Below are 24,394 nucleotides of genomic sequence, written 5' to 3' on the forward strand. Positions count from 1 at the left end.
CTGTCCCATCTCCATTCACCCCTAAGGTCCTGGGAGCATCCTGGTATCCAGGGGCAGTTTGAGCTTTCAGAGGCAGAGCTCCTGCCTCTTTTTTCTGGTTCTCATCTTCCTTCCTGGGCTCCGCTCGGGACCAGGCTTCCCAGGGCAGGGAAGTGTGGGGACAGCGAAGGTCTCAGGCAGACCAGAATTGAGAACTGAGGCTCCTCTTTCCTCTAAGCCTCCCCCTAAGCCCCAGCCAACGCCACTCCCCCGTGAGCCCTGCTCAGCACTGCTCTGTGCTCCAGCCCTCATCTCCTCCACCTTTGCCGAGGCCCCTCTGCACCCAGATCCTGGAACTGGCTCTCCCCTCCCCTCCCCTCCTCCCCTCTCCTCTGTTCTCTCCTCTCCTGCACTCACAGAACCTCCCAGGGCGGCAGCACTTCACGGACCCACCGGGCAGGCCTGTGTGAGCTCCATGGGGTCCAGCGTGATCAGGATCCAAATGCCCCTCTGACCCTGTCAACTGTCTCTAGCCCATCCTTCTAGGGGACATGAAGAAAAGAAGGGCTACCGGGAAGTGAGGGGCAGTCTGGAGAGGGAGAGGAGCAAGGCAGCACTTGAGCTGACCACAGTTTCCTCCCATCTCCATTCCTCTCCGTCTCCCCACCCACCATGGGGGATGCTGGGCAAGGGGGAGCCAGAGCCCCTGAGCTCCTGTGGCTGCCCTGGGGGGCAGAGAGGAGGCCTCTCAGGGCCCAGAGGTGCTCCCGCACCTGGGGGAGGGGGTCTCCTGGCTCCGCCTCCCCCTCGTCCACTCCTAAAATGTCCATTTCCCAGGCCTCCCCCTGCCTCACACAGGGCCTGTGTCCTCCATTCTTCCTTCTCTTTTTTTTTTTTTTTAATTATTATTATTTTTTATTTTTATTTTTTTTTTTTTTGAGACACAGTCTCACTCTGTTGCTCAGGCTAGAGTGAGTGCCGTGGCGTCAGCCTAGCTCACAGCAACCTCAAACTCCTGGGCTCAAGCAATCCTCCTATCTCAGCCTCCCGAGTAGCTGGGACTACAGGCATGTGCCACCATGCCCGGCTAATTTTTTCTATGTATATTTTTAGCTGTCCATATAATTTCTTTCTATTTTTAGTACAGATGGGGTCTCGCTCTTGCTCAGGCTGGTCTCGAACTTCTGAGCTCAAACGATCCGCCCACCTCGGCCTCCCAGAGTGCTAGGATTACAGGCGTGAGCCATCGCGCCCGGCCCATTCTTCCTTCTCAGAGGTGCGGGGCAGCCCTGATGGATCGGGCCCATTTCCCAGGGACCACATAATGTCCTCAGCCCATCAGTGTCCACCCCGAGAGCTCAAGGAGAGAGGTGGCTTGGTTGTCAGGCCCCCTCTCCTACCCCTGAGCCCATGGCTCCAGAGGAGCCTGGGGGAGGAGGAGGAGGGAGACACAGGAGGGGGAGGCGGCTCCGCAACCAGGGGGCCAGCAGGAGGCTTACTCCAGTGTGGGCACACAGGTGGCTCACCCCTTCCCCAGCCCTGGCCTAGGCCTTGTATTCCGGGCTCCTGAGGAGAGAACCCTGAGCCTGAGGGACTGAGGGAAGGGAGTGGGGAGGGTCTCCATGGGCAGGGCCCGTGACACCCCAGGAAGACGGGAAAAGGAAGGAGTCTAAGCAAGTCGCTGCGGCCTGCCAGGTGCCAGCCCCAGGCACAAGGCGTGACTGTGTTCTCCCCATAGGTGACCTGGGACGACACCCCTGGGTCTGGCTGCTCAAGGGGAAAGCTCAGGCACCCTAGTAGGAAACACAGTGCTCCCTGCAGCTGTCAGCGTCTTCAGCGTTGTCCTCAGGTGTCCTGAAGTGAGCTTTGTCCCTGAAGAAACATGCCTCTGCAGGCTTCTGGGAGAAATGCCACTCACCTGTCCCCAGAGAAGGACTGGCCTCTCCATACAAACAGCTCCCCCACACACAGCCAGGAGGGAAGACAAATAGATTTTTCTACCTAGAAAGCAATTCTTGTACATGATAAAAGATACTACAAACAATGTTTTAAAAATTGCAACAAGATAGAAAAAAATAACCCATGCGTTATACAAAGATTGATATCCAGAATGTAACAAGAACGTGGGAAATCAGTAAGTGAAGGGCAACAAATCAATAAAAGCAAAAACAGAAAAGGACAAAAACTGCAACCCAAAGAAATGCCCCACGGAAAATTAATATACGGAAGACAAGATTGATTTTATTAGTAAATGGGAAAATGCAAATTAAAACAACGTTGGAGGATCATTTTTCACCTAGTAAATTAATAAAAAGTTAAAAAATTGGCTTTTCCCAGTGGTGATGAGGTTGTGAGAAAACCGGCAGTCTCGAAAGCTCACGGTGGGAATATAAATTAGCGCATCCTTTTAGGAAATCAATTTGTCCAGATTTATGAAAATATTAGATGTGCGTCCACTTCCTGCAGACAATTCCATTTCTAGTGTCTACAGGAGAGAATAAATCAGGTGTGCACAAAGAACTATATATAAAAGGTTGTTTGTTGCAACATTTTATATAACAGCAAAACTTAGAAACAAATCAAACTGGCCATGAATAGAAAAAGAACTAAATATTATAAATGACGCTGCATGTCTAGTGTAAGGTACTGTGCAGAAGTTAGAAAGAATGAGGCAGATCTGTGTGTGCTAACATGCACAGATCAGATGGCCCAAACATATTTAGTTCACAAAAATCAAGCTGCTGAGTGACACATATCGTAACACCCCGTTTATATCAGTTAAAATGAAGATAAAGCTATATCCCTAGACACAATGTGTGCACGTGTGTGTGTGTGTGTGTGTGTGCACGTGTGTGTGTGTGTGTGTGTGTGTGTAAATACAGGGAGCAGCACGCATAGGAATTGCCTGAAGATGCTACCATGGGTAAGGTCTGGGTACAGGTGTGGGACAGGGGTGTGAAGGGGGACTTTCACATTTTACACTGTGTTCTATTGTACTGAATGTTTTTACTATAAAACATACCTGGATTTAAAAAATAGAAATGTTTTAATGTTGACATGAGCGGGAAATGCAGAAATCAGAGGCCACGGCAGCCTTGCCCCTGGATAGCAGCGGAAGGGGGTGGGGGGTGTGATGCCCTGACCAAGGCTCCTGATGACAGACTAGTTTCTGTGTCCTTTCTGGAGGCTCAGCCTCTGTGTGGTGCAAACTCTGTGATTCCCGTACACTTCAATTACACACTTGTTCTATCCTTTCAACAGTCTGGCAAGCTTAACAGGACCAATGATGCCCTACTCTGTCCCGTCCCTGACCGCCCACTTACCATGCTAGCCCAGCAATGATGCTTCATCTATGTGCGCACAGAAGCCCCTACACAAATGTTTACAGCGCCCTTATTCATACCAGAATCAACCCCAGGGTCCTTCCACTGGTGACTGGATCAGCAACTGTGGCACACACGTGCAATGCAATGCTACTCAGTAACACAAAGGACAAGCTACCAATACGGATACATGCAACACACTTGTTACATCTCAAATGCACTAGAAAAGGGGCTAGCTTCACAAGGCTGCACACTGCCTCATTCCATAAATGCGACATTCTGAAACAGGCAAAACCAGCAGGAGAGAAACCACTAATCCGTGGTTTCCAGGGGCTGGGGTTTACCACAGAGAGGCATGGGGGAACCTGGGGGGTGGTGAGAAGACTGTTCCGTGCCTGGGTTGTGTTGGTGGCAACTGTAACCACCACTGCCCACTCCCAGAGGCTGTCCCAGCCAGTGCTTTCCTTACTTCCCTTCTTCCATCTTTATTCCTTCCTTCCTTTTCTTCCTCCTGCTCCTTGTTCTTCAGCAGCGGAAAGCTCCCTTCAAATGGAATCCTGCCTGTGCCCCTGCAGATGCTCCCGCTGGAGGGGCGCTGTTCTTGATGAAGAAGGGGGAGTGTCCTCGCTCAACAGAAGTTTGTCCCCATGCTTTCATTCTGCAGATGAAGAAACTGGGGCCCAAGAGGAAAGGGGCCCGCATGCTCTATGGGCCCAACTTTCCCCCATGTCACTTTCAGAGACCACTGGAGAGTCAGAGGAGCCATCATGGTGAGCAGCTTGTTCTAACCATTCTAGAGTCAGCCAAAGCTACAGCCTGGTCATTGGGTAACAAAATAGAAACAGATCTGGGGACAAACACATCCTTTCCAACTACCTGCCCTCCATACCCTTCTCCCTACCTTCCGATCCAAAGAGGCCCATGGGCCATGTGTCCAGGAGAGGCACTGGTTTTTCCAGATTGACTATGACTTTGCCATGACATAGACACAGCCTTAATAAGGTTCACCTGGCAGCCTCTCGTGCAACTGTCTCAGAGCATGAACACGTCTTGCAAGACTTCAGGGATTTGGGAATCCCACTTCTGGGAATTTATCTCACAGACATACAAATGTGAAATGACATACATAGATGACTATTTACTGTAGTACTGTTTATAATTTCAAAAGACTGAAAACAACCTAATGTCCAAGCTACTAGACAGCCATGCAGCAGAATACTCCGCGTTTTCACAGATGAAGTAGCTCTCTATGTACTGATACTGGCCACCAAGATGCTTTATATACCGTTAGGTGCAAAATTCTGTCTAACATAGGCCAGCTGTTGTGTTTTTTCAAAAGTAGAAATTACACTCATATGCATAAAAAAAAACTGGGGAAAAACAATAAACCACTAACAGTGGTTGTCGGGGTAGGGCAGGAGGAGGGGTGACGGGGACAGGGTAGGATAGAAATTTTTCACTTTTTATATATATTTTTATTTTTGAATCATTGAAGCCATTCAAAATTAAATTTCTTAAAAAATGCTTGTAGAGGACCTTCCACTTCTAAGAAGATGGAATAGAGGTATTTTCTCCTGTTCTTCCCACTACATAACTACATAGCACTAAAAATCTGAGGGGGATATATATATGTATATATATGCACACACACACACACACACAAACGCACATATAAAGCAAACATGAGGTGACTATGAAAGCTGGAGAGCAGAAGACTCGCCAGGGGCCACAGGACCCAAGCAGCACCACCACAGTGAGTTCCCCGAGTTTTCTTCTTACCCCGTATGTCCCAGACTAGATACTGGAGAAACTGCAACCCAGAAATGCCAACAAACACTGGAAGAAACGCCTTAAGAAATGCTTGCTTTCTCTAGCTGAAGGACCAAGACAGAAAATTTTTATCTTGTTTGGCATTTTGTTTATTTGTTTGTTTGGAGACGGGATCTCACCATTTTGCCCAGGCTGGGCTCGAACTCACAATCCTCCCGCCTCAGCCTCCTGAGTAGCTGGGACTACAGGCACACCACAGTGCCAGGCTAAAACAGAAAACTTTTAAACACAACTGCTCTACTCCAGCCAAACACCACAGGAAAAAATGCAGCCTCACCTCACCTGCAACACAAGCAAAGTCTGAAGCAGAGAGCCCAGACCTCTACCCTGTAATAAGCCCCCCATCCCCATCCTGGGGTCAGAGAAGGCCAAGTGGGAAGCCATGACTTTCATCCACTGGGGTGACATTAGGACTCCCACTATGGAGTCAGGCGAGACCACACAGGGAGCCTGGACTTTCACGAACACCCAGCAGTCACCAGGTGCCCCTGGCCCTCCCCCTGGGGTGGTGTCAGAGGAGGACCGGCAGAACATCGGAACTTTCATCACTGCTCAGTTTCATCAGGGCCACTCCCCAGCAACGGCCGTGGAGGCTGCCCCTTCCCCTCCCACCCAGGGTGGTGTCGGTGAAGGCCTAGCTCCCAGCCCCACCGGCAGTTATAAGGAGGGCCATCCCAGCACCCCCCACCCTAACCCACCAGGTGTCAAACAGAGGCCAAGAGGAGAACCCAGACTTCCACCCCTACCTGGCAGTAATAACGTGGCGCCCCACTTTTGCCCGCAGGAGCTGAGTCAGAGAAGTTCTGCTGACACACATGATTTAAACAAGATCCAGAGTCTTATAACACAATGCCCAAATGTCCAGGCTTCCATAAAAAGTGACTCATCATACCAAAAACCAGGAAGATACCAAACTGAATGAGGAAAAACAGTCAGCAACACAAGTGCTGACACGCAAAGACGTTAGAACGCGTCAACGAGCCATTGGGAACACACTGGAAACAAATTAATACCTAGAAAGTTGTAGCCAAGAAATAGTCTGAGAAAAGAAATAGAAGAAATAAAGAAGAACCAAATGGAAACTTTAAAACTAAAAAATACAACAACCAAGATAAAAAAAAAACCTCAATGGATAGACTCATCCGCAGAATGGAGAGAACAGAAAAAAGAAGCATAAACTTCAACGTGGAGCAGTAGAAATTACCTAACCTGAACAAAAGAGAGGAAAAAACTGAAAAACTGCACAGAGCCACATGGAACTATAACAAAAGATCCAAGATTTGTGGCATTTGAGACATGGAAGGAGAGGAGGAGAGCAGAGCTGAAAGAGTATTAAGAAAAATAGTAAGGCCGTGCGCGGTGGCTCAGGTCTGTAATCCTAGCACTCTGAGAGGCCAAGGCGGGCAGATTGCTTGAGCTCAGGAGTTCAAGACCAGCCTGAGTAAGAGCAAGACCCCGTCTCTACTAAAAATAGAAAGAAATTATATGAACAGCTAAAAATATAGAGAGAAAAAATTAGCCAGGCGTGGTGGTGCATGCCTGTAGTCCCAGCTACTCGGGAGGCTGAGGCAGAAGGATCGCTTGAGCCCAGGAGTTTGAGGTTGCTGTGAGCTAGGCTGATGCCACAGCACTCTAGCCTGGGAAACAGAGTGAGACTCTGTCTTAAAAAAAAAAAAAAAAGAAAGAAAGAAAGAAAAATAGTGGAAGAAAACTTCTCAAACTTAGTGAAAGACACAAACCTCCACATTCTAGAAGCTGAGTGAATCCCAAACAGGATAAACTCAAAGAAATTCATCTTAAGACATATCATAGTCAAACACAACATTTTTCAAGCACTAAAAGAAGAACTGTCAACAATTTATATTTAGTGAAATAAAAATCCTTCAGGAATGAAGGGGAAATCAAGGCATCCTCAGATAAAGAATAATTTGTTGTCAGTAGACCTACTTTTTAAGAAAATGGCTAAAAGACATACTAAACAGAAAGAAAATGGGATTTTGTTTTTTGTCTTGTTTTGTTTTGTTTTCAGACAAAGTCTCTCTGTTGCCCCTGCTAAAGTGCATTGGTTTCATCATAGCTCACTGCAACTTCAAACTCCTGGGCTCAAGCAATTCTGCTGCCTCAGCCTCCTGAGCAGCTGCAGCTGGGACCACAGGTGTGCACCACTGCACCTGCTTAATTTTTCTTTTCTTTTCTTTTTTTTTTTTTTTTTGGTAAAGATGGTGTCTTGCTCTTGGTCAGGCTGGTCTTGAACTCCTGGCCTCAAGCGATCCTCTCACCTTGGTTCCCCAGAGTGCTAGGATTATAGCACTACCACACCCAGCCAGAAATGGTTTTTAAAAAGGAATCTTACAGTATCAGGAAGCAAGAAAGAATATGGAAAGAGCAAAAATACGCATAAATACATTAGACTTTTCCTCTGGGGTTTCTAAATTATGTTTGATGTTGAAGCAAAAATTATAACACTATTGTTACAATGTCTAGTGAGGTTTTCAAGGTATGTAGAAGAAATATTTAAAATAATATTATAAATGGGGAAGGGTAAAAGGACATAAAGGGAGATATAGTTTCTACACATCACTCAAACTGGTAAATGGCAACACAAGTTATGTGTATACTATGTATTACCTTGGTAAGTTATGTACATATGTGATACCTAGGGCAACCACTAAAACAGCTATACAAAGAGGTACACAAAGAAATCCTGTGATATATCATAATGGAATTCTAAAAAATGTTCAGGTAACTCACAGAAAGGCAGGAAAAAGAAAACGGAGAAACAGAAAACAGAGGAACAAACAGAAAACAAACAAAATAAATGGTAGACTTAAGCCTAACATATCAATAATTACCCTAAATGTAAATGGTCTAAATACACCAACCAAAAGACAAAGACTGGCAGAGTGGATTTAAAAAAGTAATCCAACTATGTGCTGTCTACAAGAAATTCCCTTTAAATATAATGGTATGCACTGGTTGAAAGCAAAGGATTAAAATAAATATAGCATACAAACTTTAATCAAAAGATAATAAGCAGCAGGATGAGGAAGGAGGATCACTTGAGCCCAGCAGTGTAAAGTTGCAGTGAGCTGTGCTGATGCCACGGCACCCTAGCCCAGGCAACAGAGCAAGACTCTATCTCAAAAAAAAAGAAAAGAAAAGAAAAGAAAAAAGCGTGGCTATAGTAATATCAGATAAAGTAGACTTTAGAGCAAACAAAATTACCAGGAACAAAGAGAGACTTTACATAATGCTAAAAGTGTCAATCTACCAAGAAGATATAGCAACACCTAATGTGTATGCACCAAAAACACAGAGCTGAAAACTATGTGGAAAAAAAAAACCGATAGAACTGACAACAGAAAGGACAAATCTATAATTATATAGTTGGAGACCTCAACAACCCCTCTCAATAATTGATAGAACAACTAGACAGAAAAGCAGCAAGACTGTAGAAGAACTCAAGAAAAACATCCACCAAACTTCATAGAACACTCCACCCAATAACAGCAGAATATACAACTTTTCAAGCATTCCCAGAACTTATACCAATATTGACCACATTCTGGGCCGTAAAGCAAAACACCAGCAAATTTAAAATAATTGGAATCATACAATGTATGTTTTCTGACCACAATGGAATCAAATGAAAAATCAATAACAGAAATATAACAGGAAACTCTCCTATTTGGAAACTAAACACACTTCTAAATAAGCTGTGGGTGAAAGAGGAAGTTCCCAGGGGAGATTTAAAAATACGTTGAACCAAAAAAAATTAAAACACAACATATCAAAATTTGTGGGAAAGCAGTATTGAGAGGGAAATTGAGAGGAAAAACACCAAAATGCTTTCATCAGAAAAAAGTAAAAGTCTCAAATCAATATTTAAGCTTGCACCTCAATCTAAGTTCAAACGTAGAAAAAGAAAAGCAAAATAAAACCAAAGCAAGAAGAATATAATAAAGATAAGAACAGAAATCAATGAAATTTAAAACAGGAAAAACAATAGAGAAAATCAATGAAACAAGAAGTTAGTTCTTTGAAAAAATCAATAAAATGGACAAACCTCTAGCAAGGTTTGAAACAGAAGAAAAAAGACACAAATTCTAATATTAGGAATACAGCAAGGGATATCACTACAGTCCCCGCAAACATCAAAAGGATAATAAGATAATACTACGAACAACCCCTCACACATAAATATGACAAGTCGGAGGAAATGAACCAATCTCTTCAGTACACTTACCACAACTCACCCAATAAAAGAGATAATTTGAACACCCCTATAAGAACTTAGAAAAATGAATATATAATTTAAAACCTTCTAGAAAAAGAAATCTCCAGGCCCAGATGGTTTTACTTGAGAATTATACCAAACTTTTAAAGAAGAATTAACACCAATTCTACACAATCTCTCCCAGAAAATAGAATAACGAAGACAGTAGTACTTTGATACCAAGACCAAAGACAATATGAAGAAAGAAAACTATAGATTGATATTCCTCATAAATATAAATGCAAAAATTCTTAATAAAATATTACCAACATACATAAAAATAATTATGCATTATGACCAAGTGGAGTTTATTCTGGATGCAAAGCTGGTTCCGTATTTGCAAAGCAATCAGTGTATTCACCATATTAACAAGCTAAAGAACAATCACATGATCCTCTCAATTGATGCAGAAAAAGCATTTGGCATATTCAATACCCATCAGTAACACTCTCCGAAAACTAGAAATAAAGGAGAACTTCCTCACCTTGATAAAGAAATCTATAAAAAGCCTACAGCTAATGTACTTAATGGTGAAAAACTGAATGATTCTCACTAAGATTAGGAACAAGTAAGGCAAGCTTGTCCATACTCACCACTGCTATTCAACATAGTACTGGAAGTTCTAGCCAGTGAAATTAGGCAAGAAAAGAAAATAAAAGGCATACACATCAAAAAAGGAGAAATGAAATGTCCCTGTTTGCAGATGACATGATGGTCCATGTAAAAAATCTCAAGGAAACTACAAAAAACAAACAACAATTTCCTATAACTAATAAGTGAGTTCAGCAAGGTTATAGAATATAAGATCAACATACAGAAATTAGATATATTTCTATAGACTAGCAAAAAGCACATGGAAATCAAAATTAAAAATATAACCCCATTTACACTCACTCACAAAAGATGAATTACTTAGGTGTGAATATAACAAAACATATATAGGAACTGTATGCTGAAAATGACAAAACACTAATGAAAGAAATTAAAGAAGATCTAAATAAATGGAGCATTCATGGATTGGAAGACTTAACATAGTAAAGATGTCAGTTCTCCCCAAATTGATATGCAGGTTTCATACAATTTTTGTAAAATCCAAGCAAGATATTTTTGCAGACATAGACAAGATTATGCTAAAACTTATATGAAAAGGCAAAGGAACTAGAAGAGGTAAAACAATTCTGAAAAAGGAGAATAGAGTTGGAGGTATCAATCTACCCAGTTTCAAACTTATATGACATAGCTGCAGTAGTCAAAGCCGTGTGGTATTGGTGAGGGGAAATGGAACAGAATAGAGAACTCAGAAATAGACCCACACAGATATGGCCAACTGATTTTTGACAAACATGCAAAAGCAATTCAGTGGAAGAAGGATAGTCTTTTCAACAAATGATTTTAGAGCAACTGGATGTCAAAAAATAAAAAAGAACTTCAATGTAAACCTAACACCTTCAATACAAATAAACTCAAAATGGAACATCAATTTAAATGTAAAACATAAAACTACAAAAGTTTAGAAGCTAACATAGGAAAAAGTCTTGGGGCTTATTGATGAGCTCTTAGACATGACACCAAAAGCAGATCCATAAAAGGAAAAAAAGTCAATAAATTGGACTTCATCAAAATTAAAAACTTTTACTCTGCAAAAGACTCTATTAAGAAGATAAAAGGACAAGCTGTAGACTGCAAGATACTATTTACAAACTATACGACTTAAAAAACTCTTATCTCCAACATATAAAGAAGTCTCAAAATTTAACAGTAAAAAATGAAATAAACCAATTACAAAATGGACAAAAGACATGAAAAGACATTTCACCAATGGTAAATAAGCACATGGAAAGATGTTCAGCATCATTAGCTATTAGGGAAATGCAAAGTAATGATGAGATATTACTACATATCTATCAAAATGGCCAAAATAAAAAATAGGAACAAGACCCAGTGCTGGTGAAGATGGGGAGAAACTGGATCACTCACACACTGTTGGTGGGAATGTAAATGGTAAGCCACTCTGGAAAACAGTTTGACAGTTTCTTTATTTATAAAAATTGTATATATAAGGTGTATAATGTGATAGATTGATATACAGATACATAGTGAAACTGATTACTACTGTCAAGCTAATTAACATATTTATCATCTTATATAGTTACCTTTTTTACATGTGTATTGTGAGAACACTTAAGAGCTACTCTTAGAAAATTTCAATATACAATACAGTATTTTTAACTATAGTCCCCCTACTGTATATTAGATTTCTAGAATTTATGCATCCTACTTAATTGAAACTTTTTACCCTTTGACCAATACCTCCCCATTTCCCCCACATTCCCTGCCCTGGTAACCACCATTCTACTCTGCCTCTATGAATTTGACTTTTTTAGATTGCACGTATAAGTAAGATCGTGCAGTATTTGTCTTTCTGTGCCTGCTTTATTTCACTTAGCATAATGTCCTTTAGGCTCATCTACATTGTCACAAATGGCAGAATTTCCTTCTTTTTTTAAGATTGACCAGTATTCCATTGTGTATATATGTCACATTTTCTTTATCCATGCGTTTTTTGATGGATAGTCAGGTTGATTCCATATCTCAGCTACTGTGAACAATGCTACAATGAACAAGGGGATGCAGATATCTCTTGGAGATGCTGATTTCATTTCCTTTGGGTATACACCCAGAAGAGGGATTGCTGGATCATATAGAGCTCTATTTTTAGCTCTTTGAGGAACCTCCATACTGTTTTCCATAATGGCTACATCAATTTATATTCCCATCGACTGTGTATAGGGGTTCCCTTTTCTCTACCTCCTGAAGTTTGGCAGTTGCTTTTAAAAACTAAATTTGCACTTACCATAAGAAAAGCGATTGTATTCCTGGACATTATCCCAGAGAAATAAAAACTTATGTCCACATAAAAACCTATGAGTGAGTGTTCATAGCAGCTTTATTTGTAACAGCCCAAAACTGGGAACAACCCAGATGTCCCTCCACAGATAGATGGTTAAACAAACTGTGGCACATCCACAGAACACTACTCAGCAGTGAAAAGGAATTAAACTATGGATACCTGCAATAACCTGAATGGAGCTTAAAAAGTTTGTGCCGCATGAAAAAGTCTCAAAAGAGCACATGCTGTACAAGTCCATTCATATAACATTCTCAAAATGGTAACATTATAGAGAGGGTCAACACATTAATGTTGCCGGGGCAAATAACGTTGGGAGGGAGAGGGTGGGTGTGACTGTCAAGGGGTAGCGTGAGGGAGACCACTGTGGGGAAATAGTTCCGTGTCTTCATTACTGTGGTGGTTACAGGAGTCCACATGTGGGTGAAAGGTACCTGGGGCTTCTGTGTACTATCTTTGAACTTCCTATATGCTATAGTTGGATGTCTGTCCCTTCCAAATCCCATGTTGGAATTTAATCTGCAGTGTGGTGCTGTTGGGAAGTAGGGCCTAACGGGGAGGTTTGGGCCATGGGGGCAGGTCCCTCATGAACACATGAGTGCCCTGGGTTAGGGGAGGTGTGAGTGAGTACTCACCGTTAGTTCCTTCACAGCTGGTTGTTAAAAGGAGCCTGGCACCGCCCTCCTGTCTCTCTTGATTCCTCTCTTCCCATGTGAGCTCTGCACACACCTGCTCCCCTCTGCTTTCTGCCATGAGCAGAAGCAGCCTGAAGCCCTCACCAGATACCCAACCTTCCAGCCAGCAGAATCATGAACCAAATAAACCTTTTTTCTTTATAATTTACCCAGTCTCAAGTATTTCTTTATAGCAACACAAAACAGACAAAGACACTATGAATCTATAATCATTTAAAAGTTAAGCCTGGCACGGTGGCTTATGCCTATAATCCCAGCACTTTTGGAGGCCAAAGCAGGAGGAACACTTGAGCCCAGGAGTTCAAAACAAGCCTGGGCAACATAGCAAGATCTCATCTCTACCAAAAAAAAATTAAAAATTAGCCAGGTGTGGTAGTGCGCGCCTGTAGTCCCAACTACTTGGGAGGCTGAGGCAGAAGGATCACTTGAGCCCAGGAGTTCAAGGTTGCAGTAAGCTATGATCATACCACTGCACTCCACCCTAGGCAACAGAGTAAGACCCTGCCTCTAAAAAAATAAAAAAGTTAAAAGGTAAAAAAAAATGATTATAGGAGTCATTTTGTGTGTGTCTTTTCCACTTTGGAATGTGAGCCCATTGTACTAAACGTGGCCTTTTCTCTCATATAAATGTTTGGTGGGGAGTGATGGTCCTGGCATTACATAGACACAGTTCTGGGATGCTCTGCAGCCAGACCTTTCCAGAGGTTTCACATCTCTCTCCCAGGACACCTGTTTGGCTTTGGGGAGAAGCCCACCTCTGGGGAGGAAAGTTGAAGACAAGATGTGGCAGAGCCTGCTGGGAAGGAGCCTGGCGGCAGCCGCACCCTAATCCACTAGGGGGCAGCAGAGGATGAAGAATGGCTCCCCAGCTCCGCACTAGAACTGGCAGACTCTCTGGGCCAAGGGAAGGGGCTCTGCTGCCCAGCAGGCCTCTGCCCAGCCTGACCACTGCCGGGGCAGAACCAGCTTGAGCATTCCCAATGCCTGACAAAGAGAGAACCCTACACCAGGCAGGAGTCTCCTGACCTTGGGACTAAAGATGGGGAAGGAGCAGTGATGTGGGCTCAGTGAGGTCATCCCCTCTCTGCCCCCTTTTTTTTTGTGTCATCTGAGGTTCCTGGAGCTCCTCACTCAAAGCACCTTGCTGTCCACCTTCAGAGGTGAGGTTGCTCAAGGAGCCGGAATCCCAGAGAGGGGACAGAGACCCCTGACCTCCGCAGCCCTGCAACATGCAGGACAGAGTTGTCCAGCTCTTCCTTAACTGGTCTCAACCTGCAGGTCATGGACCCATCTGAAATGGGGTCAACGGGAGACAGGGAAAGGACCTTGGAACATGCCCAGAGATCTATTTGGAAGCTCAGTGCACCCGCTAAACATATTTTCTAGAAGATTCTTTGGGGCCAAGGAAAGGGAGAGTTCCTGGCCTAGGATGGAGGTGAGTATTTCCTTCTTCTCACACTCCATGTGCACAAAGAGACGGCATGAAAGTGAGTGAATCACCCTGCCATTTACTACCTATCTGTTCTTAGGCAAAATGCATTGCTTCTCTTGGCCCCACTTTCCTTATCTGTATAGTGTGGGAAATTACAGTTCTCTCTCTCCGAGTTACGCTGGTGGTTAAATAAAGCAAAGCGCCTTGTACAACACCTGGCACCTGGCAGGCGATCAGTAACCTGTTCCTGCTCCCCCTGCCGTCGCTCGTACAGTTCTGCATCTTGTATCGACCCCAGCTGCGATATCCTCCGTGGCCGCGAGGAGACGGTGTGACACCACCGTGCCGGCTGTGCGCACCACCAGACTCACTCTGGGGAAAAGGAGAGAATGCCGCAATCTGGGGAGCAACGGAATTGGAGCGTCGGAGAGATCATGGATCCTACCTTCTTGCACTGGAGTTGCCCACACTGTAGGCAGAGCAAAGGCAACCGGTGGGGCAGGGAGTCAGGGAGTGGAAATGCAGAGATCCTCATGCTGGGGGTCCCAAAATCCTTGCCCACAGCTCAGATTCCAATTCTGGAGCTGGCTGACTTAGGGACTGTCCCTTTCCAGACACCTTCCTCAAAAGTATGGGTGGTAGGACAGAGTACGTTCAAATATCTTCTGGGCCCCTTCGGGAGCACTCTTACCTAAGCACTCATGTTTAAGCCATTGGGTTAAATGACTGGGACACATTTGGAGGTCATTAAGAAACTCCCAAATCTGAAAACCATGGATAAGTTAGTTAAATTCTCTAGTCTTTATCATTTTTAAAAACATAAATCAGATTGCATCATTCCCTTTTTAAAAATACTCCAGTGGCTTCCCATCACACCTAGTACACAATCCAGGACACCCCACCACAGCCACCACCATCATAGCCTACAAAATCGGCCCTCCTGACCTGCCATTGACCCTCCATTTCACCACTATCCTCTCTCCCCTACGTCAGGCTCCAGCCCAGGCACCTTCCACATATCTGGCCACTGCCTTTGCAGTTCCCTCTGCCTGGGACCCTATCCCTCCAGAAGCCTGTGTGGCTCGTTCCCTTCCTTTATTCAGGTCTTGCCTGCTCCCCAGAGGTCCTGCCTGATCCAACTTTACCTTTCCTTGGCAGCTCCAAGGGCTGCCCTGCCTGACACCCCGTTGTATACTCCTGTGTTTACCTGTTTACTGTTTTTCTATCCCAGGAGAATGTTAGCGCCCTAGGCACTAGGATCTTGCCCTTCTGTTGCACTGTCACTTAATAGGCACTTACTAAATATTTGTTGCATGATGACTTAATGAATTAATCTGCAAACTGTGGAGGCTCAGGAAGGATCGTGATGGTGACAGCTCTTTGTAAATCTAATTCAATATGTATTGTCGTGCGCCTATTTCGTGCCTACTATAAGGAGTTAGGCATCATCGTCGTTGATGTTCATTGTCATAAAGACTTTAAGGTGGCAAATAAATCTAATCTGGGCCAAGATTGGAGACCATAGGTGCCGTCTACCTCTTCGCTGCCCTCTTCTCAATCTTGGAGCTGCAGGAGGCGTCAGGCCTGCTGGGGAGCTGGGTGCCTGAGGCGCTATGGAGGCGCTCCTCAGAGGAGACAGCCTGCCCTCCGCGCTGCTCCCTCCGCCCCGTGTTCTTCCCTCTAGGCCTGGAGTCTTGCAGATGCAGGGGAGGCGGAGAGATATCCCTGTCTTCTCCCAGCCGCAGCTCTACCATGCTGGTCCTGCTTCCCTCGAGATCCTAGTTCCGGCCTAGGGCAGTCAGAGCCTCCGGAGATCCCCCGCTGGGGTCTGGGGACAGCACGCAAGGAAGTACTGGCTTGGAGCACCACGTTCCCCGCGGCGGCCGGTGGAGGGCGAAGAGCAGGAAGATGCCCAGGGGACGACGGCAGCTGGGTGCTGGCGAGGCGGCAGAGGCGGACGGCGTAGAGAAAGCACGCACAAGGGCCCAGGTCGCTGGGCAGCGGGATAGCGGAGAGCAGCCTGCTCCAGAACATTTTATTCCGATCCCGGCAGGATGTCCCCGCGAGCCCCGGCCTTGTGCACGCGCGTAACAAGTGTGCGACTGGCGTGGCACGTGGGCGCTTGCACGCTCCTGGAGAGGCTGGGTGCAGGAGCTTCGCTGTTCACACAAAGAACGCTTAGAGAAGGAACATTTAAATTCGGGGAACAAAAAAAAAAAAAAGAGGAAAAGGTTTGGGAGAGGGAGAGGAGGATGGGGCTTAAGGACGCGATTCTGCCGCGGCTCCCCCGCAGGGGCGGGAAGCGCGGGGAGGGAGAGCGCCTGGGCCGGCTTCTCGCCTATTCTACGCAGAACTTTTTTCCCCTCCCTCTTCCCTCGCTCTGCCTCTCTCGGGGCGGTCTCCAGGGACTGTCTCTCACATCCATTCTCCTTTCCTCCTTGATTTATGCTGCAGAGTGGAACGACCTTCCCTGACCTCATTTTCATGTCGGCGCGAGCACACCCGGAGCCGACTGCGCGCATTCCAGAGGAGGCGCGCGTCGACACTCACACACACACACACACACACACACAGACACACACTCACACACCCAAGACCTGGGCTGCTGGACCCTGCCCATCTTTGAGTTCACACCAGCTCCGCCATTATTATGGGCACTGCCGGGCTGCGGACGCTCAAAGAATAGATCCTCATTAGCATCTTGCTTTGAATATCATTTGCATTTTATTCATTTCATGTCAAAATGCTCAGAACTCCCCCCAGTCAGCACCTGTCCCCGGAGCTTAGGAGTTATGGGCTTCCAGCTCAAGTCCCTTCTCTGTGGGCCCCACACTTGCCGGCTGCTCCCCCACACCCACCCTGGCGCGGTCACAGCCCCGATAGAAAGGGCTGATGCCTTCTGAGCTCTCGGCAAGATCCAGGTCCTGCACTAAGGGTGCATTGTCTCGTTTAGTCCTTACAGAGACCCAAAGAGCAAGGCACTAAATTATACATCCATTTGAGAGTGGAGGAAACTGAGTCATAAAGGTGACTTGCCCAAGGTCATGGAGCTAAAGTCGAGGAGGGGGAACCAAAATCCAAGGAGCCTGGAGGCCAAAGCCAGACAGCTTAACCACTTGTCTGTCCTGCCTCACCAAGGTCAAAGCTAAGGTAACTGGGGCAGGAGAAAGTCTGTTTTCTTACGTGGAAGAAAGTCGTTCGCTGACCCGCCACGACCCTTCCCCCCCAGCCCGGCCTCGGGGGGACCAGGGAGCATTCCCGGGGCGGGGGCTGGCAGTGCCCGCTAGCAGGGCCGCCCCCTGTCCTGACCCCTTTCCCGCGCGGGCTCGGCCGGGTCCGGCCGCCGTGCTCGAGGGTCGTCTGTCGGTGCTGGCTAGTTAAGAAAAATAAACAACCTTCCAAATGAAGGCGATCCCTTTCAACCCAAGCTCCGCCGCCTGCCCGAGAAATGCAAACAGCGGGGGACGGCCCGAGCCCGCCAGGCCCCCGCGCCCGAGCTGCGGGTGGGAGGGCCGGGCCGCAGTAACCCGAGCCGCCGCGCCGGCTCCCCGCGCGCTGCCCTCCGCCTGCCCCTTCGCCCCTGACCCCGCCGGCGGCGCGCGCGGCCTGCGCCTGCCATCCCCAGCGCCCCCACCGTGCCGGGACCCCGACAGCAGGCCGCCGCGCCCCTCGCTGCCCCTCCCCCAGCGCTGTCGGCTCAGGCCCCCATCGCGACCTGCCGCCCCAGCAGCGCCTCGCCTGGTCCCGCGCCCTCGCAGCCACAAGGCTGCTGTCAGCAATGCTCCCCTGCGGCGGCCGCGCGACAGGCCTCAGAGCTGGGATCGTTAAACACCGAGAAAAAACGGACAGGGGCCGTCAGAAACCCCGCCTGAGCAAACTATTGCCTAGTGGATCAGGGGTGGGGGGCTGCTTCCAGGTACGTCCCCTCCTCGTCCTGCCGCGTGTGACCGAGGCAGCGAGGGCCGTCACAGCGACAGGCCCGACCGGGCCCGGCACGGCATGGCCACTGTGGGCCCGCCGAGGCCGAAGGGCTAGCGCAGGCTGGGCGGGGTGTCCAGCCAGGGCCACCGGGCGAGCTGCGCTTCCCGCGCGGGGTCTAGGTTCCCCCGGGCCTGCGGCGGCCGGGAAGACCGCGTCCAGGACCGCCAGGGGGAGCCGGCGGGAGAGTGCGGTGACCCCACTCGCGCCCAAACTCCCCTAGAGGAAACGCAGCCCCGCGTGTGGCCCACGCCGGACGCGACTGCGCCATCCTCGTTTTCGTTGCTGCGTCAATGACTCTGGAGAGTCGCGGTGGCCGCACGTGCAAGCGGCAAGCCGGAAAGAGTCGGGAACGGTCCTGGGCGCGGGGCACGGAAGGAATCCTGGCCCTGGGGCAAAGTGGCTTCACCACTCGAGGAGGGGTCGCTACGCCGCGTGGCCTGGCGGCCTAGCCCTTTGCAGAGGCCTTGAGGTTCGCCACGGCCTCACCTCCTCTCGGGCCACTCGGCCAGCGTCCCCCGGGCCACCATTCCAGTGCCCAGCCACAGGACCAGGAGTGTGGGGAGGGGCGCACCCGCTTCCTCCGAATTCTTCACCGTAGAGCTGCGCCGCGCCAATAGCCGCGGGAAGTGCGGGTGTAAAGCTCCGTCGGCTGCTTGAGTCAGGGACAGGCAAAGACGCGGACCCCCGGGCTTTTGTCCTCTTTATCCCCAGCTCCTTTTCGCGGTACGGGCGTGTCTGACGGTCGGACCGTCCTAACTGCAGTCTCCCTACGTCCCTGCCCACACTCTCCAGCTCCCGGTTACTCCTCGCGCTTGGACGCGGGGACCCGAGCTCTCTCTGGGGAGCGACGCTCACACACGCGTGCACTGCCCGCACCTGCGATCCGGCGCCCGGTCCCTCCGCGCCGGGGCGCCGCGCAGCAAGTTGGCTGCCGGGGCTCAGACACCTCGCCAGCTCCAGGCCTTGACTTTCCTGCAGTCTTAGACCAGAACTGCAGTCAGTACTGGTTCGGTGTGCCTGACCGCTCGCTTGCCTCCCCGTCCCCGCCCCGTGCACAGACGCGTACACGGCTCTAGACAGCCCCTTCTCGCACGCCGGTGAAGGAGCGAGAGAGTGCCCGGGAGATTTCCTCTTTCCCTGAAGTTCCCTACCTAGGCTGGAAATGGGATTTTTCTTTTTTCTCCCCATTGTTTTCTTAAGAGAGTAGAAAAAGTAGTAGACATAAACACCACCACCACCATCTCGTCCCAGTTTCTAAATCGCTTCCTTTTCGGCGTCTGAAACCGAGCAATTCTGGCAGAAGGAGTCCTTTCCTTTCGGGTCCTTCAAAAAGCGCCACTTTGGAGACCGGCTATAAACCTGCGCTGCTTGAGTTCCTCCCCCCACCCCCCAATCACTGCTCCTCCCAGAGCCGGCAGTGTAGACTAGACCTCTAAGAGCTCCCGAGGGAGTAGGTTGGAAAGCCCAGCTCCGGGTTCCTGGGGCAGCGTTTGTTGGGTCAACCCCTCGCTCTGCTCCTATCCCCCTTCTCCAAGGCCGGTCCCCCTCTTCCACCCCACCCCCACCCTCGCGTGGGACTCAGACACCGATCCCGGGGCGAGGACGCGGCTGACAGTTAAATTGCAATGTAGGCCGAGCGGGGAAAAGGGACCGTGTCTCTTTAACGGGCCCTGCAGACAAAGCGTCTCCCCTCGGAGCGAGCGGAGCCGGGCGCAGCCGCGCGCAGACCTGTCAGCGCGTCTCCCGCGCTTGGGAGAGAGTTTGCAAAGTCATAATTATATCTCTTAACCTGTCTTGCTCTCTGCAGAAGAAGGTCCCATTATATTGAAATGAGATTATTAGCCATCAAATACTTTCTTTCTCGGGAGTTTTTTTTTTTTTTTTAATTCAAATACCTTAACGACTTGGCAATTGCATTTTGATCAGATTTAGTTGGCGCCCCAGCCCGGCGCGGGAGCCGGGGCGGGAAGGCAGCTGGTTGGGGAGGGAGGAGGGGGTGTCAAAGGAGTTTGCAAAGAAAAGCAACCCTTCTTTTATTCTTCTAGGGTTTCATCTATCTCTAGGCCTGGGGAGGAGGCGGGAGATAAAGGAAGCTGAGGCGGAGTGGGGAGACGTCTCCTATCCCCTCCGGACCTTAGGCTTAAAACACTTTGAAAACGGAACGTGACTTTCCAGAGGGGCCGACGTGGACGCAGGGGCGGAGACCAGGATGCGGAAATGTGAGGGCTGCAGGAATAGGGGTGGGTCTGGGACCCCAGGTAAGGACTGAGGCTGGAGCTGGGGATGGCGCGGGCTTAGCTGTTTCCGCTGGAGGTTGGCTCAAGGCTCATGCCAGGTTCCTGGTGGATGGAATTTCAGTTCGTAATAAATGGGGTTTTGCTCTACGCCCAGGGTCTGTCTGCTTTTACCAAAGATTGTGAGCCCCTTGAGGGGAAAGCCCATCTTGTTTCCAGACCCTGGAACTCCTGTCCCTACTGCCAGCAGACCCCTCCCCGCCCCCCACCCGCCCTACCCCCGACTGGGGAAGGATGTGAGGTGCAAGATTTTCCAGACTCTCATTGTAAAGCCCCTCACTTTGACTTCCCCCGGTGGAAGGAGGAGCCGGGCTTGCGTTTTCCTTGGCGTCAGCCCAGACTCAAGGAAAATACAGGGAGGGAGACAGCCCCAGCGCCCCTCCACCTCTCATACTTCACGTAGAATCCCGGTGGGTCCAACCAGCTCTCGTTCCACCCCACCATCTTCCACATGAACGCCCCTCTTCAGGTACTCAAAAAGCATTCTGAGCCTCCAGAGTCCAGAAACTTGGCTTCTAGGCCAGCTCAGAACCACACCACCTTGGACCAGTCAACCCCGCGTCTGAGCCTCAGTTTCTCCCTGTGCATAATGAAGGGCTTGGGCTTGAGAGCTTTATGGTCCCTTTATTCTCTGACATCATTTTCTTGTAATGAAGGTTCTAGACAGGCGTGATCACCTGGAAGATTCCAGAGAGGCATACCACGCCTCTCTTCTCATCTCTTCAGAAAAGCAGCCTGAGGGGGGATGGTAATCAATTATGGCTTTAAAAGCCTCCGAAAACAAAAACTTTGGGAAACCCTGACAGTGTCTATTAAAGCTGAAACATGCATACCCTGTGACCCAGCCGTTCCACAGGTAGGCGTTGCCCCAACAGAAATGCAGACCTACGTTCACCAAAGGACAGGTACAAAAATGTTCACACAGTTCTCTTCACAATGGCCCCAAACTGAAAGCTACCAAATGTTCATTGGCTGTAAAATGTATAAATAAATTGTGATATAGTTGCACAATGGAATACTACCTAGAAAGGAGAAAGAATGAACCATTCCTACACGTGACAACATAGCTGACTCTCCCATGGTGAGAGAATGGAACCTTCTCCATAGTTCCATTTATTAAAAGGACAAAGACAGGCAAAAGAAATCTAGGTATGCTATTGAAAGGCAGGATGGGCTACTTAGGAGGGCATGGCTGGAGGGGATCATGAAGGGGGCTTCCGGGCCAATGGGGACCATCTGATTCTTGATCTAGTTATACAAGTTTTTCAGTTTGTGCAGTTTCATTGAGATGTACAGCTATGTTGAGTGTGTTTTGTGAATGTATATGATATTTAAGCCGCAAATTGGAAGCTGCTTCTCTCGGATCTTCAATCTCATCCATACTCTCACACGTTCTAATGCCCCCGAACTTCACGGAGGCAGGAAACCAATCAATACAGTCATGTTGGACCCTCCTGCCCTATGTTCAGCACTGTGGAGTATCCACGAATGTATTTTAGTCCTTGCCTTCAAAGATTTGCAATTGAGTTTGGGAGGCAGATGCACACACAGGAAATAATGGAGGACATCTCTAGTCGGGTAGAGTGGTCTATGCTTGTGTCATGTCAGCCTGACAGCCAGAGCTGAACCCCAGCTTCACCACTGTGTGACCTTGTACAAGTGACTTCATGTCTCTGAGCCCCAGTATCCTCATCTGAAATATGGAAAGGGCAATGCTAATATTTACTTACAGGGCTGTTGTGAGGATTGCACCAGATAATCTATGCAACAGCATTGGGAAGTGCTCTGTAAATGGGAGCCACTGTTCTCACCTCCTGTGGCAGGTCTGGCTCAGGCTGATCAGAGTTCAGAGAAAGGACGATGACTGTGAGTTGGGGGAGGCAGAAAAGGGCTACTGGAGGGAGGGACAATTTGAGCTGGGAGAGGTTGATGAAAAGGGACCTTTAGAAATATCATCTAGAGCAGTAGTTCTCAACCCATGACAATTTTGCCCTCCAGGAGACATCTGTCAATGTCTGGAGACATTTTTGGTTGTTACAACCTGGAGGGGTGGGGGGGTGCTACTAGCCTCGAATGTGAAGAGGTCATAGATGCTGCCAAAAATCCTACAATGCACAGGGCAGCCCCCACAACAAAGAATTATCGAGCCCAAAATGTCAATGATGCCACAGTTGAGAACCTTGATCTGGAGGATAGAGAGAATCTATCTGGTACTAAGAGTGGGCATTCCAGGAAGGGAGAAAGGTGTGTTCTGGAAGTTCTGATATGAACTGAGGGTGTGTAGCATTGGGAGTGACCAGAGGAGAGGAGTCTCTGTCCTGGTCTTCATCCCTCAGGCTGCAAGTTCCTCCTTCACCTCCCTGCTTTCAGAACTTGCTGGGAGCTTAGGAGGCTCAACCTGGAGTTGTCGGGTTTTTTTTTTTTTCCTGCTCTCAGGAGATACTTCAGCAAGGCAGAGCAGATTCTTGAGAGATTTGCAAGGCCACAGGCATCACGTCTGCCTTGGAGCCACAAATGGAGGAAACCCCTAAGGTGGTGTCATCTGACCCTCTCCTGGAGGCAGTGTGGCTGGCAATGCTGAGACTCTATATTCCAGCTCTGTTCTTGACGCACAGCAAGTTAGGGGAGAAAGGATTGCAGACATTGATTTAAATAATCTAGAAGGGGAAAGTATGATGCATTTTAAAAGTCAAAAAGGAAAGTTGGCACTGAACTTTGGAAGTAACCCAAGAGGACAATGTGATTCTCTAAGGTCAAGTATAATTTGAGGCCCTAAAACCGTGCTTCATAGCCATGGCGTTCCAGAAAAGAGGAAATTGACATTGATTAATAAAAACTTTTTTCCTGAAGCAATTTCTACATGTCAGGCACTGTCCTGAATACTAGGGATATAGCACTGAACAACAGAGGCAAAGCAAACCCTCAGGGGGCACATATCCTGGGGGAGGAAGGTGACTAATAAAATATTCAATGTATTTAATAGTGCCAGCCATTTAATTGAGCACCATTATGGGCTGGGTGTTCTTCATAAATATTCTCAGTTTCATAAGAACTTTTAAGATAGAAATCCCCAGTTTAAGATGGAGAAACAGATTCAGAGAAGGTAAGTGGTTTCCCCAAGGTAGAATGGCTAATAAGTGGCAGATTCAGGATTTGAACTCAGTAGCTCATTCATGATAAAAATGGAACTTCCTTAATCGGACAAAGACTATCTGCAAACAAACAAATCCCTAAGCAATAATGATACTTAATGATGAAATAGTGAAAGTTTCCTCCTTTCAATCAGGACAAGATACGATGTCCAATATCAACACTTCTATTCAACATTGTATTTGACGTCCTAGCCAGGACAACAGGACAAGAAAAAGAAAGAAAAGCCTTAAGGCTTGGAAAGGGAAAAGTAGAAATATTATTATTCATAGATGACATGATTAGATACATAGAAAATCCAAAATAATCTGCAAACTACTAGAATTAATAGGTGAATTTATCCAACTCACTGAATACAAGATTTATACATTAAGATAAATAATATGTCTCTATACCAGCAATAAAAAATAGAAAATAAAATTATTTAAAAAATACTGTCTTAGTTCATTTGTGCTGCTTAACAAAATGCCATAGACTGGGTGGCTTGTAGGCAACAGAAATTGATTTCTCACAGTTCTGGAGGCTG

Source organism: Eulemur rufifrons, chromosome 15, assembly GCF_041146395.1.
Source record: "Eulemur rufifrons isolate Redbay chromosome 15, OSU_ERuf_1, whole genome shotgun sequence".
In the NCBI taxonomy this organism is placed as follows: Eukaryota; Metazoa; Chordata; class Mammalia; order Primates; family Lemuridae; genus Eulemur; species Eulemur rufifrons.